The following is a 14,242-nucleotide window of genomic DNA, read 5'->3' as shown; positions in this document are numbered from 1 at the left end:
GGAGAAAGGATTGAGCTGTTTGTTTTGGGGTGGGAGCGTGAAAAGGAGATGTTTTAAAATTAGAAATAGAATGTCATAAGTAGTCTCCATTTGTGGATTTCTTTTCCTAGAGGAAAAATTAGAGGTATTGGTGGAAAGTATTTTGGACGGTAACTTGGTGATATTAATCAGGAAAGAGAGTCTGGCTGTTTCCTGAAGACTGGATTCTCACAGTAGGGGCTAATACAAAACGTGCAAAAGACACTACATAGTTAAAGAGCATTTAAAATCCTTTTCTTTTCAGGTATTCAGCTTCCAGTTATTACTGTGGTAGTCCCATTTCACTACTTCGGCAATCACCAATAGTAATTCTGGGTAATTCCCTGCACAGTTTTTATGAAGAGTAACATAAAAAAACAAAAAAAAAATCCAAATCGTTTTTCCCCCGTTATATAATCAGAAAGAAAGCCAAGATTGACATCAGGGCGTTTTCTCTTCTTTGTAGGTCATTTTAAGGCAGAAATTCAAGCACCTTGGAGCAATCACTGGTTTTGAAGAGACTGCTTCTATCATTTATGGTGGTACAGTAATATTATACGGGAAAATGTGAAATTGTGAGAGGAGTGGAGATCAGAATAAAGCCAAATCGCTACAGGGTCTGAGCAACAACTGGCTGTAAAATTAATATGGAGCAACAGTTGGATGTTGCAAGGTTGAGCACTAATCCAGTGCCTGGTAGAAAAATAATTTATTTCTCTAAATTTCAGTTTCATAGTGATTGTACTGTGTGAGCTATTAAACACAACAAAATAAAAAAAGCAATTATCTCTCAAGTCCGTAAAATATATTTCATGATACTGACATCTTCACTCAACTTGGATGAAAAAGAAGTCCTGTGTGGATGAGAATAGGGATTATAGCTCAATTCCAAATACATTTACAGTAGAACTTCAAATTAGGGAGGAGAGTTGCCTTTTTATCAGTATTATTTTTATTGAGAGAAGCTGAACTGCGTGTTACATATACATGTCTTCTTGCATAGTGTACATTCTGATACAGTTAATTCAGCCAATTTTCTGGTATTATTCTCAAGATCTATGCCATGGATATTAGAGTCCTCCATATGGGTACATTTTTCCTCTCATTTTTTCCATTTCATCTTCTGGTAATAACTGTATAAAATCAAGCATTTTAGTTGACATTTATAATCATTAAGGTTGTTCTGGAGGATCTGAAGCTCTCCCACATTTTGGTAGTTAGTTATTTTATTGTAGAAAGTTGCATCTAGCTGTTATATCTTCATTTATTTTTTAGCTCAAGTAGAGGAAGAGATAAAAACTATCTATTTTTAAAAATCCTCTATTCTTTTTGCATCCAATTTATGCATAAATTAATATTTCAGTTTATTACAAGAGCTGTTGATTTCCAGCAAGCCTTCAACCCTCGATGTAAAATTTTAGGGATGAAGTAGGCCACTTTTTCAAAATGCATGCACATGTGCTCTGTTTGGATTTGGGAAAAATAACACTGAATAGTTTGAACGTAATTTTTCCTGGAATATCAAGTTAGCATCTATTGCTTTGCTATTGAAAAGGTTACTGATTATGATGCCAAAAGACTGTCATACTGGATAGTCTAAAATAATTTCTCAGAGATGGAAGGAGATTCTGTCCCTACTGGAAAATCATACCTGGCAAGACTTTTGTATCAGCTCCCGTTGTCATCAATAGATTTCTGTCATTGATTTCGTGGGAGGAAAAATTTGGTCCATCAACAGTACTGTCAGACAGCAAACAGTTAAGCTTAATTTTACCAGACTTTTTAAAAAAATTTAGTACTCGTGACATTCTAAAACATAGTTTAGTTATATTGATGACATTTTTCTGATGAGATGTCAATGTAAAAGATTTGTGATTTATTTTAATTTTGGTAAAACCTTTCACACTGAAAATAAGGATGGTCTTTGTGTACCAGGGTCAGAAGCAATTGGGCCTAAGATTCTGGAGAAATCTACTACCAGTTAGCAGTTTGCTACTGCTGTCAAGTAAATACAAGCATATATAAGCATGGTAAACCCAAAATGATGTGTTTTAGTGATTCATTTATAATGGTATTTTAGTCTTTTAATATTTTGGTTCAGTAGCGCCACTAAATTTGAAACAGTGACATTTAAGAGTTAATAGAAGTTTTGTACCATTAAAATGACTAAGTGCAGAATAAAATTAGAGGATCCAAATCTGCAAATTTTTATGCAAGCAGTCCTTTGCATCTCCTGCTAGATATGCTATACTGCATGATAAGTATGATGTAGAAATTGGTGCCAAAGCTGGCTCATGGATTGGAAGCAGACTAGCCTATTTGTGCAATGCTTTGCCAAAGCTAATTTACTTTGCTAAAAACCAGGGTAAATTAGACAGTGTACAGCATTAAGCAATGTGGTTAAACTGCTTCCAGTTACCCAAGCTGGCTCCTTTTGAGCTGCTTTGGCTATCTCTCCACAGCACTGTGTTGTGCAGCACAGAAACGCCCTGACTAAAATTGATGTGTGTGAAATTTTATTTATGCAAGGAAAGACTGACGAATTGTACCCATCCTTTCTTCTCCAGAAATTCTGTCCTCAGATACATGCAGAATGTACAACTAACCATGTCTTCAAATAACTACAGAATAACTGTCATTGTATTTGACCTCAGAAATGTGATTCTCTGAGTAAACACAGAAAATGGAGGCACCGCAACTGATTATAATTAAATATAAGTGGCTAAGCACAGATCTGTGGTATAAATAGATGTGTTACGGCTGACAGTTAAAGTTTGAGTTCAGCTTACGTGTGAGCCTTTGCATTACTCATGTAAGTCAATGTTCTCACTTACAAGAGAAACCTCATAATTTACCACTACCCATAAAGTATCCTCTCTGTAATCAATAGTGATTCCTATGTGGAATTACTGTGCAGAGTAACCTTTCTTCCATCCATATCCTCAGCATGATTGCTCTATGGTTTGGCACCATGACAGAAAAATATCCAGTGAGCTCAGTAGTTTTCTGCGTGGAAGGACTTAGCTGTCCTAATTTGGTACAAAAATTCCATTCAGTTTAAAGTAAGCAAAACTGGAATTAAATGCTCCAAATCGTGAAGGATTGAGTAGAATCTTCAGGGGGGAAAATTGTCTGCAATCTCACTGTATTGAGGTTTTACAATTAAATTCAGCTTCATTTTATTCTATATAGAAGCAGAATACAGTAATTAAAAACGTGTCTGTCATACTGGTAACAGTAAAGGATGGCCTGGTGATTTTTTTTCCTCTCCACTTTTGGTGATAATTACCTATGCTGGAAGTGAAACAGAGAGCAGACCATATTCAAATGAATCTCAAAACATTTTTCTGCTTGCTGATTATGTGAGCACACCTCAATGCACATACAGACAAGCTGTGCTTGGCTCTTCACCCTGCCAAACAGGAATGCTGAGCACAGGGGTGTTTCCAAACCCCTCCACTGCTCTCGGTAGCCTGGGGGTGCCCGTGTGGGTGCAGGGCTCTAAGGCACTTTCCCAGGGCACCTTATGGAGCCACAGTCCCTGGCTTCCCTTCTATAAAACAGGCTGAAGCTTAAAACAGTAAGGCAGTGACTCTGAAGCACGCAGGAACCGGAGTCCTCCGTAACTTACCACTTTACTAGACAACCCCACAAGTTCACGGGCAATCACCAAGTAGCCATGAGCCCAGAACATGAGTAAGATCCTTCCTGAAAACAGCCAGTGGTGTCAGTAAGCAGTGTGTGCTCAGGGCACCTGGATTGAAGTGAACCCCTCAGGGAACCGAGTGCAGACTTGTCTTTTAATGGGGCTAAAAGAAGCTGCAGCTAGAAGTTCGGAGTTCGGTGTAGTCACAGAAACCTAAGCTTTAGCGCTTAGGAGACTGACAGAACCAAAACAACGGAGCCAAGTGAATTCAGATTTTACAGTCAGTAAAGCAGAGGTTTTCTGAATCGCTTTTGTGGATTTGGATTGCCTGAATTCCGCTTTTGGTGCCTTGTGTGCATCCTGTGTGTATGGCTCAGTGTTCCAACAAAAATATAGGCTACATCTCAAATAAACAAAATTTAGAAAATAATTGGTTTTCCATTTTAGTGTGTGTTTGCGAGTACTAAAGTAAAAAAAATCCTGTAATTTTCTAGTCACCTATGTAATTAACACCTCTGGTGGAACCGAGCATACCTCCTCTAGTTACATAAAACAGACACTTCCAAATGTAATGTTTTATAGAGCTGTTATTAATTAATAGGAGAATGGAAGAGTTTTCTAATAAAATAAGGTAAACATGCTAAAAAAAAGGCACTTTTAAAACAAAAATCTTAATTCTCCTTGGCATTGGATCACAGCATCAAGGAGCAACAAAGTATATTTAAGCTGACAAAGCTATTTATATGACAGAAATCTGTGAAGTTATCTGCTTTCCTGTTCTCGTATGCAAGCTAGGTATTTTTTGCTTTGCCCATCTTGATATAAGGATAGCTGTGTATTTATATGCTATGCATTTTTTCATGTAATTTGTGATTTACAAGGTACACCACATTACATAAACCATCATGTTTTATTTTGAGAGTAAGCAGAAAAGTACCTCTTCACTTCAAGAAGCATCTTCCCATAAAGTGTCTTCTGTGTCTTTTTCTACTTTTACCAACAGAACAGTGTAGTATTTTTAAAGTGTTATCTTTTTGCTGTACAATGTTAAGACTGGGAAAATACACAGAGGCTACTGTATCCCTAACAATTACTTTGCATATAGTCAGTGAAAACACATGTGTACTCAACAATATTGCTTTATTAGTGAGTTCTTTAGTGACTGACTGGTCAGTGATACAATAATATCTCCATTTAAAAAGATAAAAAAACCAAGACAGATGAAGGACAGACAAGGGCTGAACTTTACTAATTCTCAGATTAGCAGAAGTATCTTAAACTCAGCAACTGTTCACAAATCTTACATTTGTATTTAGCTTGAAATTTGCTGTTCTTATTTTAGGTACAAGGAAGGACAAGTTTAAGAAGGACAAGCCCCTTCAAGCTGTTCTCCAGCCATGTAAATTGAACTCACGAAGATTTATCTTTGAAATCCCTGCCTCCGCTTTTCTTGACTGCCTCATTGAGATGCATGGTGCCTGATTTCTCAGTATTCATTACGCAGCAGTGCTTACAGTCACAGCACAGCTCCCGCTGCCTACAGCTTGCAGTTGCAAGTGCTCAGCACTTCTACAAATTACACTCCACCGTACCAAACACCAAGAAAAACACAATTAACAACCACATGTGCAAAGTGACTAGTATCACACAGGAAATCTGTGGCAAAGGCAGGGATACAATTCAGTTCCCCAGGGCTGCACTCATGCCTTAATCATGAAAACATGTTCTCTACAATTGTCTGCTTCATTCACTACGTACTTCCAACGGCTGCAACAAAGAAAGTACAGATTCCACAGAGCACGATCGCTTTTACTACACAATGATTCATCCTCCAGCGCAGGTCTTTTCTATGTGCTACATAACACAGAAGACCCACGGAAAACTCTCTGTGCTCTCAAAGGAATCACACACAGTTCCCTCACCCTCACCACTCACATAGTCCACCAGAGTCCTTGTCCCTTTGTCTGCCTCTTCTACCACCAAGAACTTGGGTGCTCGGGATAGTCAGGATTCCTGATCCAATTCCTGGGCTTAATCAGGTCCCAGATTGCAGCAGCAATGAGCGGCAGGATAAGGGAAGACCGCTTTGAACGCCAGTAGCCCCAGGGCTGGAGCATGCCCAGATGTTTCATGGAACGGCTCTGGCAGGCCAGTCGCACACAGGTGTTTATTGGCTTGAAGTAAAAATCAGGAATACTGAGAATAATTCATCCACCGCTTAGCTCTTCAAACAGAACAGGAATGAGCGCAATGTGCAAATCTAAATGCAGATAACAGCAGTTATGAACTAACAAGCATGCTTTACTCACGGAGTTGCTTGCATGATGAACTTTTTCTTTTCCTGGAATGAACTCATTTTAGTATGAAAACTGATTATGCATGAAGTATTGTCAAAGGCATGTAGCCGAGCAACTGTACAACTCCTTTTTTCACTAATATCTATAATTTTTAGGAACAAAAGATGCTACTGCTAACTGCAATAAGTACAAATCTGCCTCTTAGAAATGTGATTTGCAGTTTACTTTCTCTTTACACTTAAAAGCTATTTAAAAGCAAAACAGATCTAACCGAATCAAAAGTAGCATTGTGCACTTACATTAAATAGATTCATTTTCATGCTAAGATTACTTTAAGGAGCAAAGAATTGCTATATGTGGAAAATAAAAGGAGAAATGTAAGAAACTATTCCAAAGAGGTTCGATACTTCGCACAGCAAAAGCTCTGCACAGCCTCTCCGTGACCTAGACCACAGCCAGCTCCGCAGGATTTATTGGTTATCTTTAATAAAGCGAAATCCAAACGCCTTTTCTGTTTTGTTACTTCCATTTTAACACCAGCAGTAGCAGACAGACGAAGTTTAGTTTTAGCCTGGGAGCTAAAAGAAATACGTCTAACATACGTATGCATTGTTACAGTCTAACTTATAAACACTCAGTAGTAAAGTCGGCAGGAATTGAGCACTAAAACCAGAGAAGAGTAAATGGAAAGACACCCCGCTGTATTTGCAGACTCGTGGTAATAAGGAAAGCGCTCCTGACTGGTCTTGGAAACTTGACATGTAAGTGAGCAAGGGGAGAGGTCAGGCAGCGACAGGCTGCTCTTCCAGCCTGAAACGGGGCTTGCGCCAAAGTTAAAAAACTGAAAACAGTTCGAAACATGCATTTAACTAAAAATGAATGTTATTAAAACAAATGATACCCATCATTTATAAATGTAATCTCAAAGTACCGTAGCTCCTGGCTCCCACTCAGATGATGTCTGGCAGCACGCTGTGTATCATCCACAAAGTATCTTCCAGAATCCCCAGCACCCTGGCTTCAGGAACCGCTCTAAATCTCACTAAATTCTGATGATTCTGATGTCATTTTCTAAGCTTAAAGTGTTCTTTCAAGTGACATCAATCATGACTCAACCTACCCTCTCCTGCCATATATGACAAAGGCTCCTATTTTTAAACTTTCAAACAAATACAGCTTGTATAACTTTTTTTTTTGCCAAAAATACGTCAGTTCAAATCTCACTGTTCTGAACGTATTCTGCTCTTTTGGGATACTTGTCAGCTGGCCTATTTGTATTAGGTTTATAAGAAATTAGATTTTTTTCTAGAAGTAAAATAACAGACTTGGAGAACAGAGCTTCCACCTTGCATTATTAATAGAATTCATGGTAATCTGTGGCTATATTGTCAAGAAGTACGGAGACTAATTGCACAGAGCCAACAATTCACTCAGTGCGGTGGTTAAAATGGATAAAAATGATTTGTATTAGTGCCTGCAGTCTCTTGTAAATGTCAAATACTTTCTTGACATTCTAAAACCCAGGCTGTACAGCAAAAGTGGGAGAGTAGCATTTCGTATTAATTTAAAAATGCATAAAACTGATTACCCTCTTCTAGCAGTCAGTATTTCACTGTTTCATGAAGACCCTAGATGCTGCTCATAACTGGCTATACTCTTTCAACTCATCATGGCTCTCATTTTTCTTTCAGCAGAGCAATGAGGGTTTTACTTCAGGTAAATAAATAAAATTTTACTTCCTGTAAAAGAAGATATTTACAGAGATTCTCCACAACCAGTTCTGTCACTTGGAGAAAGTTGTAAGTATTCATTTCCCCCATTTCCCATGCACAGCCGTCTTGCCAGTCCCGTGAACCCGCTCTTCCTTTTGTGTAAATCCCAGTCCCATGCAGGTATCTTCATGTACTGTCACTTAGGCTTTTTACTGGTCACTTTAATCACTTCGCAGGGTTCAAAGAACACCTGCACATATTCTCATCTGCTAGTCTTTAAAACATTCACAAAATGTTCTACTATAAAGAATTTATGATATTTCCTTGGTTCACCCTATTTGTGTACTTACCTTACATCTGTTAGACTCTATTTTTTTACTCCGCTATAGGAGAATGATGCACAGGTGTAATTGAACTGACAAAAGTGTTAATATTTTTCTGAAACAGATCACTTATATTTAGTACAACTGACATTTTACTCATTGTTCTCGTTAGTACCCACATTTATTCCGAAAGAATTGTGAAATGAAATCATCAAAAAGCTACCAGCTGCACAAGTCTTCTGAAACCTCTGTCGTCTGAGTCTGTCTTACACATTACAAAAACATGCAAAAAGGCTTAGAGATAGTTTTAAAAAAAAAAAAGAGTAGAAGGGGATATCCAGGTGGCTTTTTAACTGTGGAATACAATAAAATACAGTTTGGAAAGTATTACACAGAAATATAATAACGAAAAAACAAGATAGGCAGTTTACAAGTTGAAATACATCGTGCTGTGCCTTTGCTGGAGCTGCGATCAGCCAAGCAGACAGAGCACGCTTTATATGGGTTTGCTGACGCTTGACAGCTCCGAGTTTAAAAATGCATGACTGGCAGCTTACAGGCGTGCCGATCAACACTAGAAAATCTTTTAAGGCTTAAGGTTAATTAAGGTTAATTATTCTCAAACACTGTTTTGGAGATTTCAGTAATAATTGCTTAAAGTGACAGAGATGAATTGCTGCCTCCATCTTGAGAGCACTTGGGAAATTACTTAAAAGTGTGTGAGAAGATTTATCAGGGCCACATTGTAGGTGTAAAAGAACTGAAACCCTGGATGAGCAGCTAAGCAGCAAAGGGCATGCCAGTCTAACGCAATCCTACAATTTGCATTAAATAATTTAGACAAGGAGTCAGTAGATTTATCAGCAATACGTATTTACTATCATGTGCTTGACAGGACTTAGATGCGTTTGCACTGAAATTCATTCCCAGATACTAATCTCAGATATTAATCCAAAGATAATAACCAGACAGCTCTTACATGTTTGATCACTCACCGAAATATTTATCATCTTCACTGATCGCATCTTATCTCAAAGCCAGACCCTGAGCCCAGAGAAGTCATCAACTTGGTTCCAGGGTAAGAGCTGCCAACCCCATTGTCAGGAGCGTTACTGAAGTCAAAGGGACCACCCATGAAATGAGGCACTAAAGCTCGACAGTAAAAGTCAGCAAGACCTGGCATTAGATTACAAGGTCTTCTGAGCAAAGGCATTCCTGATTTCCCAGGCACACAAAGACAAGAGGTAAACCCCCGATACTGTTAAAATCAAAACTTTCGACTAACTTTACTAGCACCGCATTTCTATCCACTGCTGTCTCATCTGTGCCACCCTGTTTAACTGCATGAACAATCCCGTGTTCCAAAGTGGCATGGGTGGAAGTCACTTGAGGCTAACTAGAGGAAGAGTTCCTACTATCGCTCGTGTAGGGGTTGAAGTGGTGTCAGCTATCTGCTGATATTTCATACTTCTCCCGTACGCATAATACAGAAAGCAGCAGCAGCCGTTAGGTACTAATAGTAAAGCAATCCAGACTAAGCACTTTCCAATAGCACAAAATGAGGCAATTTACCAGGAAGAGAGGGAGTTGCATTAGCATGAAAAAATTCTAAGTTATTCACAAGATGCTAAAAGAGAAGGAAGAGTCATCAATCCTGAACACTGGAACCATGAGGATCCATAAGGATTTTACATGACGCTAGTGAGGCCAAGCCAAGTAACCACTGCTATAAGGAGCTGTGCGGGGAGCAGAGTAGTAGCGCTGCCTCCCTGCAACGCTTGCTCGGATTTAGAGAACCTGGTCGCTCGTGTTTTCCACTTAGATTTTGTCACAGGGAAGTTACTGCAGCTGGGAGTGACCCAGGAGTTCCTGCAGAAAATCTGAGCACGAGTGTCTCACTGGAGGTACTTAAATGCGATTGCAAGGACAATAACAAACACCAAGTGTGTAAATGCATGGCAGCTTTCCACAAGTACCAGAGTTAATACCAGCCACCACCATCCCCCTGGTACAAAGTCAGTGGAGATGAAGGAGGCTCAGGATTAAGAATGCACCCACTCTGTCAGTGATAAATTGACACTTCAACCACGCACTTCTCAGGACTTGTTGGACTTGAACAGGCTCTTAAGAGTAGACAGGCTTTAATACCCTTTTGAGAAGATGACTTCTGGAGACAACAAAGTCAAGAGCTACTTTCAGACTGTGACATTATGAAGGGAAACCATGTGCAGAGTCTGCCACATTGGAGTTAAGAACTGCACATGGGAAGTGCTCTACCTTGTGATGAGGGTATCTTAACTGCTCCCTCCTAAATGCTTATGAGTGAAGAGCAGAGGGGTGGAGATGCTCCTTCTTGTAGTTAAGAGGGATTAAACAGCACCTTGATGCTTAAAGTATCTTCCCATGCTGTTTTCAACCATAGGTTGCTCATTTTTGCCCCAGGCTTGCAGACTTCCCCGTGGTTCAGAGCCCAGCAGTGCCCCAGCTTCTCCCTTCCAGCAGTTCCTGGCCAGCCCCTCCGGTCTGCTCCACATCGTCCTTGTTAAACTGTTGGCCGCTGACATGGAGAAGCTTTTTGACAAGACGGGTTAGGAAGAAAGGAAACAAGATTAAACAGAATAGGTCACTTGAGAACAGTTGCAGAAATTTTGTCTTTATTTGCTTGGTCAGGTAGCTTTGGAAGATAGGAACTCCACATCTTTTACAGTTACATTTATATAAAGAATGAAGGCTTTAATTACAGCAAGTCTTGCTTTCAAGTAGGCAGTAGGGAAGCCAAAAGAAAAATATAAGAGTTTGTGGTTAGAATAATAGTGTCTGATAATCAGAAGTGTCACGTAAACTGTATTTTCCTCTTTTACTAAGTTAGTGTATAGTCTTATCACAAATAGCATCTAATTTCAAACACTGTGGTGTTACCTCTGGCAGGCTTTACCATGGCAAAGGGTGGCACCTCCTGCTTTGCTTGGAATCGGTCCCCTGCAGCTCCCCTGCCGTGCCATAGCATCCCCCCAGCCCGTGCGGCCGGCTGACAGCCACGGAGAGCACGGTTTCAGAAGGGGGTACATATGTAGTTGGACTTTTGAAGGGAAAACAGAACTTGATACTTCAGTTCCCACAGGATGCCACCACAGAGACTATTTTCTGTAAAACGAAACCAGCGGAGTGGTGTTTTACACCACAGTATCGCATAAAAGGCAAGACAGTTGGCCCAGTGATACTCCTACACAGACAAATTCCTGTGTCTCCTGACAGGTTCACGTTTCTTTATCTGGCAAGCATAAAATTATAGCCTATGTACAAAGCAGCCTTTTCATTTAGGGAACAATTAAGCTAATCCCAGCAAGATTTCATATTTAACTAGGTTTGTAGTGAACAAGTTCGTAGTCTGCATTCAATCAAGCTCTTTTGACTTTCACAAAATAGAGGCAAACCAGTGTATTTCAAATGTAAAATTCTAAGCTTCCTGAGATGTGAGAGTCCTGCCTGACTAAAACTATGGATCGATTTGCTAAAACTTTAGTATCATATCAGTAGACTTTAATCTGTCATTAATCTTCCAATTCAGCAATAGTGGTTTTGTAAGCCTGCGTTTTTCATTAAAATAAATTGGTATACATGACAGCACTTGATAAATACATAAACATATATATGTATGCACACATGCATAATAAAATAAAGTTGCTATTAGCATAAAGGTAACATTAGCTGCACCCATTACAAGACGCAGACTCCTGGCTTTCCAAGTCTCACCTATTCAAAAGCGTGGTCAGAGTCTGTGCTTTTTCCAGTTTGCTTTGAGTTGAGGCTGGATCCAGCTGTGGCCAATGATGATCTGAATTCAATGAAGTCAATAGAAGACAATAATTCAGGTTCAGTTCTGGTTTTTGACAAAACAATGGTTCAAATCAATCTTTGGTTTTGGGTCTATTTCCTGCTTAACAGCTGTGTAAAGAAAAACATCTGGAATAATACCCCAGCAGGGCCAATAACTGAGGCTGCTCTTTCATACTATCCAGATAGCACCAATAATAACAAAGCTTTCAGGCCAGTCTTCAACAACAACAAAAAACCCCACCAAACAGAAAAACCCCTTTTGTGCCTTACAATCCACAGCAGCCAGGACTGCAAACGGCACTTTGAACATACTGTCTCCAGCTGCACCAGCAGCAGAATGGGCCAAGACCAGTTGTTCTGGCTCTGAAGGAGATAGGAGAGCACGGCTCATACCTACACAGCTCAACTCCCTCCTGCAGTCGAGCTGGCCCCACGGCTGCTCAGACGAACCTTTTGCCACCCCTCAGCTGTGCCTGGGCACTACCCAGCATGGGCTGAAGACCTGTCAGGAAGCCCCCTCCCCACCTGATCCTCCTGTGAGATGCTGAATCCCAGACCTGACTGCCCCATCGTGCCAGCGCAACCTCTGGTACCTGTTGGTAAGAAGACCCGCTCTCACTGGATCTCTGCGCCTTCTTGCTGGTCAGCACTGCTCTGCCATCTCTGACTCTTTTAGTGAGCTTCTTTGAACCTCGGAGGACATCTTTGTTCCATGCTCATATGGTGCCTAACACAGGCCAGTCCGTATTCTGGAGTAGGGCTCCAGAAGCTGCATCAAAGTAGGTATAATGGGGAAGTGTAACCCATACATGGTATGCACAGATCTAGGAAAGACTAATATATGAGAGGGCCTAGATGCCCCTCAGAGTGGTCTCAATCCATGCTTCCATCTCTGCAATTTCTCCATCATAAATGTGTGCTTTGATCATGAAACATGGTGGCTACTGCCAGCACTTGAAACCTAGCCCAGGTTCAGGGGAAAATAATTTCTGAAGAACAAGCCCGTAATGTGTATCTAGGAGAGGGGACACACACACCACGAAATGTCCAGAGGCCACAGACAAAACAAGTAGAACTGCCCCCAGCTGTCGTTTTCTTAAACAAGAAACCCCGAAGCCAACACTGCCTGCACAAACATGGAGATTGCTCCTTGTTTGGCCTTTTTTATCACGCGCTGCTCTTGTATCAAACAGGGACCTCTCAGAGCAATTTGTTTTCATGGGACAAAACGCTGCTCATGCGCTCCCTCACCTGGATCAAACACAAGCTCTTCACCTCTTTGTTTCAGAAACACACCACCTCTAGTGTCCACTGGGAGGGAAAGAAAAAATGTCCTTGTATCACATTTTTGGTGTCTCACTGTTTTTCAAGACAAGTCAATTATCCCGTTTTCCCCCTTGTATGACTGAGATTACTAAACTAAAACGGTACGAGGGCCAAGAGGAGAAAACGGAATGAAATGGCCAATGATTTAACCCAGTTTGGTAAGTTAGTGTTAAAGCTCTGATCTCCGTACTCTAGCTGTAACAGTTAACAAAATTGGAAGAAAGCACCAGCTTTGCCAACACCACCAGGATACGGAGCACTCCTTCAACCCTCCATAATTCCAACAATTTTGGCTTTGCTTACCAATAAAGATTTACTGGCGCTTATTTATATTTACCAAGGAGGGAAGAGAAACCACAGAACATTCGCAGCCAACTTGCGAACCTCCTTGTTCACTGACTTACAAAAACAAAGATGCATTTCCAAGGTAGAGCTCGCGTTTGTAATATTTGCAGTCCCTCTCTGCCGTACCCACGCACCCTCTGCCTTTAAAATACTTATCAAATCCCTTAAAACTAAGTTTCCCTGAGCCCGCGTATAACCCTATGGAAAGCTTGTAACATCTTTGTTAAGCCACAAATCTAAATTTCATTTGAGGAAAATTGTAGCTTTCTTTCTGTTTTTTTTTAGCATATTCAAGTAGTGAATATTAACGCGACTACTGAAAAGAATAAATAGTTAGCAAAGAAACTGTGACCTGATTTTCTCTATTTATTTCTTATCAAGAAGTTTTTGAATATTGTTTGTGCCATTTGAGCCCTTTTTGCAAATCCTGAAAGTATTTTTCTCCGTTCATATACTGAAATGTGTAGCTGGCAGTTTTGTGCCACTAAGTCTTTAAAAACTTGTTTAGACAGACAGATGTGCACAACTAAAATAGAAGCAAAACCAATGTCTCAATAATCACAAGGATTTACCCTCTGTTAAAATATTGGATGTCAGCTACACAAAATACCATAGCAGTTTATTATAGAGATGTAAAATCATTCCATACAGTCTTCCAAATATTCAACTTGTATTTCAGACACAGATACCAAGAGGGAAAAAGTCTCCAGCTGTCTAGAATTCTAAATTCTCTCATTT

The sequence above is a fragment of the Larus michahellis genome, chromosome 2 (assembly GCF_964199755.1).
Source record: "Larus michahellis chromosome 2, bLarMic1.1, whole genome shotgun sequence".
NCBI lineage: Eukaryota > Metazoa > Chordata > Aves > Charadriiformes > Laridae > Larus > Larus michahellis.
Note: the sequence above shows the minus strand (reverse complement) of the source record.